This window comes from Phodopus roborovskii, unplaced genomic scaffold (assembly GCF_943737965.1).
Source record: "Phodopus roborovskii unplaced genomic scaffold, PHOROB, whole genome shotgun sequence".
NCBI classification, from domain to species: Eukaryota; Metazoa; Chordata; class Mammalia; order Rodentia; family Cricetidae; genus Phodopus; species Phodopus roborovskii.
The window spans coordinates 488,626-494,746 of NW_026126469.1; positions in this window are offsets into that span (position 1 = coordinate 488,626).

A 6,121-nucleotide genomic window follows, 5' to 3' on the forward strand; every position below is an offset into this window, starting at 1 on the left:
TCTTCTGCACAGAAGAGGAAAAGGTCATTCAAGCCTCTTGTGAGATTCTAAGCACTATCTTCTACATCTCCAGGACAGTGGCATATATTTTTGCTCTAACTGTGTGACCTTGTGGTCTTGGGTAGTGCTGTAAAGTAATGCATGTGTTCATTGCAGGGGAAACTCCATCTATGCTGCCATGGGGTTACCCATACTCTTGTTATAACTAACTCCTCAACCATGTGCTTTTGGTGAGTGCAACAAACTTTTTGAGTCCCCCAGTTGGACTTTGATGAAGCCATACTTCGTTTTCCATCTTGTGACCTATTTTTAAGTCTCTCTGGGGGGAAAGTTCCTGCAACACTGATAGAGTGCTTATTTGCATAGCATGCAATGGGACTTGGGCTAAATTGCTAGTACCAAAAGGAACTACTTGAGGACTGCATTTATCTTTTGGATCATAAGAGGAAAACTGCAGCTACTCTGGTGAAGGCGGAAGTATTCACTGTATTTAACAGATGACAAAGTTATTAGCTGTAAGGCACTATCATAAATTTGAAAACTCAAACTTGAAATGAGAGGTTGCAGGTATCCCTATTGATTAAAACTACATTAAGAACAAAACCAAATTTCTTGAAGCAATTATAAAGTATAAAAAAAACTCACTGAGTTACATAGACATTGGATCTGATTAAATTTTATGTGTGATGTTTTTATTTACTTGAAAGGTATTTTTATTAGTAAAGTGGAAAAAATGGTGCATATATGCTGGATTGATGTTGTAGTTCCAGGCTTGGACAGCCAGGGTACCCTGAAGCCAGTTCTATAATATAGGAATTCCTGCCTATAAAGAACTCTCAGTTTCACTCTTGACTATCAGAATTCTCCTGACCCCCATCACATTGTTATTCAAGATACAGCAGTTTTTATATCCATGACAGGATTTCATCTAGACCGCAAAAGCAATCTAGCAAATACAAGCAGGGTCATGTGTCCCTGCCTCAATTTACTTCCTTCTTAATTTCTTATACCAGAGACTCAGCTGTGACTAAAAGTCTGTTCTAACAGTCTCCCTTAGAGATTTAAGTTAGTTTACCATACATCACTTAAATAAAAGTTCTTTTGAAGTGACAGGACCAGCAATTAATAATGGCTGGTAAGCATCTCTCTGCTAAAGGCACACTCTGCCTATGTGGGCCTGATACGAAGATTCAGAGAGAAGCTGAACATAACTGAAAACAGATAAAAGATGCTGTCTCAACTCTCCAAATAGCACTTTTTATGGTGGTGAAAGAGTTCGTAAAGGATACTCAACTCTTCCACAGACCATGCATCAGGTTTGATGTGAATTTCAATTTGTCTTGATTCTTTTTTAATTCAAATTTCTAACCTCTACAAATTTGTTGGCCTCTCTTCTAAACTTTATTAAGTATCTTGAGAATATTAAGAATCTGCCTCCTTAACAGCTGTGGAACACAACACATATCAATTCAATAACAAAGTAAAAGACATTCATTTAAAGATGAATGGGTGTTCTGATAAATGAGAAGGAGTATCTGGAGTTATAAAGGACAGAATCATGCTGGAAGCTGACCTCCAGTCTTCTGCAAGGTCCAGATGGGCTATGCAAATTGCAGCAGACTGAGTCACCTTCATCCAGAACTAAGTGAACACTACCTCTTAACAACCTGGAAATGGAGGGGCTGCTTATACACACTGTGCACACTGGTCTTCAGTTTGATTTCAGGCTAAACAAAGCATTTCTTCTTATAAAATCCCCAGTTGTTCCCTTTAGCCAATGCAGGGAAAATGGGCTATGTTGTTATTATTGTTGTTAAAAATTTATTTTTTTTGTTGGTATACTTTTTCAGCCAATTAATTCTAGAACTCTCCATTTCTATGTTCACTATAATCATGTAACCCTTGGCCTGTTTCCACCATTTGGATTACAGACCAAAGATAAAGTATGGCATCCCTTCCTAGAACACAATATCTAGAGACAGCAAACTTGGTGAAATTCCCTCCAAAGACGTTTGGTGGACCATCAGAAGGCTGTCCATGTAAACTACTTACCTTCCATATATTACTATAGTTATTTTGCTGCCAACTGCAAGTCCAGTGGCATCTGGCCTTTGGTAGTTTGGAGCCCCTTACATCTGGGGAAATGTTGTTCCCAGATCAAGGAATAGAGGTTAATAATATCAGTGATGACTTCCCAGCTAGCTTTCCAATAACCAAAGAAGCCTGTTTAAGACTCTTCTCTTGTTGCAGACCCAAACAGGACCTGGGGCAGAGAGAGAAAAATGGTACATGGGAACCTCAGGAGAGACTTTTATAGCAGCAAGTAACAAAGCTTTATTCCCAGACACACCCTGCACTATCAAGTTACAGGCTGGAATGTTTACAGCTGAGTTTTAAAACCCTGACAATGAGATTCTGCAATGGGAAAGCTGCCAGGCCTTTAACTATAGTGACGCCACTATAATATTTATAAGTACCTTATACTCTTTCCAAACAGATGTGCTCATTACTTATGTCTCCCCTTCTGCCTCACTTCTGGGGAAAACTTTCTGTACAAACAAAACATATTGGTCCACTTATACTTCTAAACTCTAATTGCCCTCCATCTCCATCTGTCAGAAGAAAGCCAGCCCCAGGGCTCAGTGATGAAGCCTGCCCCAGTAGCACAAATGTTCCTCCTGCTCTCTTCTTTGTCAGTACTGGTCAATGTGCATATCTTATAGTGTTTGCCTATAATTCTTTTTTTCAATTAGGCAGCTGAGGGAAGACTAACTGGCAGGTTGGAGACAAGCCATGAACCCTGATTCTGACAGATTCTTACCATCAGGTAGGTTTTGAGTAAATGGGACCAGGCACCTCACATCAGTGAAAGGCCACTCAGAGTGCTGACAGCTTATCTGGTTTAACATAAGTGGGATTCCAGGGAAACTGATTGCTTAATACTGATGAGGAATGACAAGGATTTCCTATCCCTTATGTGCAAAACTCAAGAAAATTGTCTGTACCAAAGTCAGGCTGAGATGCTGAACTATGGACATAGCCATGACCTGAAGATGATAAAGAGAGTGACAAAAAGATGCTAGCCTCATGGTGACTGGGGTCACCAAACATCCATCTTCTGGACAAAATACAGAGGGGATAGGGGCTTCAAAATACTTTCAAGCTGGCCAAGGTCAGCTAAGGGCCCAGCCTTCAAAATGTTGATAGAAACTTGTGTTGTGTAATATGGCCTAATACAATGGAAAGTGAAGACTGTGGTAGCAATTTCATTTCTAGATTCTGAACTCTTATTATCAGTAGAGAGCTATACCACTGAGCCAATTAATCAAGCTTCTTAAAACTCCAGGGACATTGCTGGGTGTGAACAAGGCTAGCTTTTGGAACAAAGCTCTGAATATACGCACAGCATAAGGCACACAGCAAGAGGACACACATCATGCCACAAACACACCAACCAACACCATCTCTTAAATTTTAGATATTAAGTCCCAATATTAATGATAAACCACACCTTATGGAACCTGTAAGTACACAGAGTAATTAACTTGTTCAACAAACATTCTTCAAGGGTATTTTAGTTAGTGTTTCTGTTGCTGTGATAAAACACCACAATCAAAACAACTTGGGAAGGAAATGGTTTATTGAATCTTACAGGTTATAGTCCATCATGGAGGGAAGCCAGAGCAGGAAATGAAGAAGACACCCTAGAAAAATGCTGCTTATCAGTTTGTTCCTCATGGATTTCTCAGCTGGCTTAGTTATACACTCTAAAAGCATTTGCTCAAGGAGGGTACCACCCCCAGTGGGGGAGACCCTCATGCACCAATCATTAATTGAGAAAATGCCCACAGACATGCCCAGAGGCCAATCTCAATATCCTAGTTGTGGCTTGGGCTATCCCATCTCTGATGTCTAGTGTTTGTGTTAACAAAAAGTAACAGGTTAAGGTATTCAGGCAACTTAAATGCAGTAAAGTAGTTTACTAAAATGCTGTCTCTAATGGAAATCAAAAGGTTCCATCACTGCATCTGCTGTTACTGACAGGAAGTGAGATCTTGGGTACTTTGAGTGGAGGAACAACATGGTACACTTTGTCCTTAAAGTCCATCAGTGCAGCTTTCAAAACCAGAAAGCAATTGCTTACAAAAGTGCAGACATAGCACTGCTACCAGCAGCATCTGCTAGTGAATGCTGTAGGCAAGAAAATGCTGTAGCCTGTGCCCTATGATCAATGAAAGAGAATTGCCTTCAGGATGATGAGACCAGTAACACCAGAAGCACACCAGTGGTTTCAATACTGAGTAAAAGTCAACAGCTGGAAAACTGGTGTACAACATTGTTAGCCAGTATTATATTCACTGAGTCTTCTAGCCAAGTATCTGCTCTTTATGGCTATTTCTTTTGATCAAACCTCTCTAATATTAAACTAAGCTATAATTTTGTAGCAATCATCAGGATCAGTATATTCAGGCTGTTAATGACAACACAATATGCCTTTGTCAGATCTGAAGAAAAGTCACAATACAGGAATGTTCTTCTGAAGCTCCTAAAGAAGTGTGATGTGTGGAGAACACTTACAAAGATGTCTGGTCCCAAGAAGATAGTAGCAGAGAAATACATGCATGCAATGAACATTAATTTCCTCTCTGTACTTGAACAAAACTGTCTTAGATCTTCCCAGGTAGAGTATGACCATTAACAGAATGGGAATGACATGTGCAGAGGAAGGGCTGTGAGATGTAAGAACAAGGAAATTGCCACAAATGTGGTCTGTGTTTTCATACTTCATGTCCTCAAAAGTACTCTTCACAGTTTCCCAAAATCTAATTGAAGCCATCTTTATAGCCTGTATTTGAATGACTGACTTCAAATACATCTTAAAACTGAGAAGTTAGTGCTATAATTTTACAGAAATACTTGGCAACCCATGAAGAATAACAAAATTCACAAATTCCATGTTAAAACTATTTTCCCCTGTAATTCACCAGGATTTACTATGGCAGAATCAATAGGAGGATTAAAGATTCAAAACTGACATAAAAGAATAATAAGAATTCCCACAAACTCTTCCTGAGAGAAAGGCAATATAAGAAAAGAATAACCATTTTCTAGTTTAACACATTTGCAGTAAATGACAAATGGAAAAGAAGTATCTCTCCTAGGGCTACAGCTACTGCCTCCCAAAGGCAAAGGAGAGGTAAACACTAAAGAATATGTTATGTGAAATTCTGTCTGCTTTAATATGTTAGTATCCAATTCAAACACACAGTATACAAACTCTGTACCTGAGGTAAATGAATAATTGAGCCAGAGAGCTGACTCCCACCAGAGCTAGTAAAAATCTTGATGGCTGTATAGTCAGCTTTCTGTGGTTATGACAAGATTCCCAAGTCATTACATCTGAAATGGGGAGAGGTTGTTTGGATTCCATTTAGGAGGTTTCAATCCATCGTCACTTGGCACATTGCTTTGTGCCAAGTGATTTGGCAACCCATTGTGGTGGGAACATTTGGTGGAAGGAGGTGTGCACCTCACCTAGTGGCAGCCAGGTGATGGGAACAAGAGAGAAAAGGAACAGAAAGCTAGTACCTCCTTTGAAAATATTAATGACATGACATGACATTCCATTAGGCCTCACACCTTGAAGTCCCTACACCACCTCTTGATGGCATGAGCTGCGAGCCAAGCCTCAGGTAGTCATTTCAGATCCAGGTCTCTTTTCCTTCCAGTGCCACAAATATCATGCAGGATTCCTTCTCTGATAGAAAGTCCTCACATCCAGGGAGAGGTGCTTATTCACCCCATCTGCAAAAGAGTATCCACCTTTAGTCTGTTCCATATGGATGCATACATCACCTGTAATCCATGGGAGTATGGTAGCATAGGCTGTCAAAAGCAGTTTGCAACTTCTGGGAAACTCTGAAAAAGAAACTCTGTTTCTGTTGCCTCCTAATCTGAAATCATTCTCTAGAGAATTATATCAAGTCCTCAGAGGGAAGGTGCACAGAGGGGAGTTCTGATATAAGAGTTGCCCATTAGGACACAAAGTAAAATATAAACCTTCAATGTCCAATCTTACAAATATGGTGATATTCAGCCAGGCATTGGTTGTACATGCGTG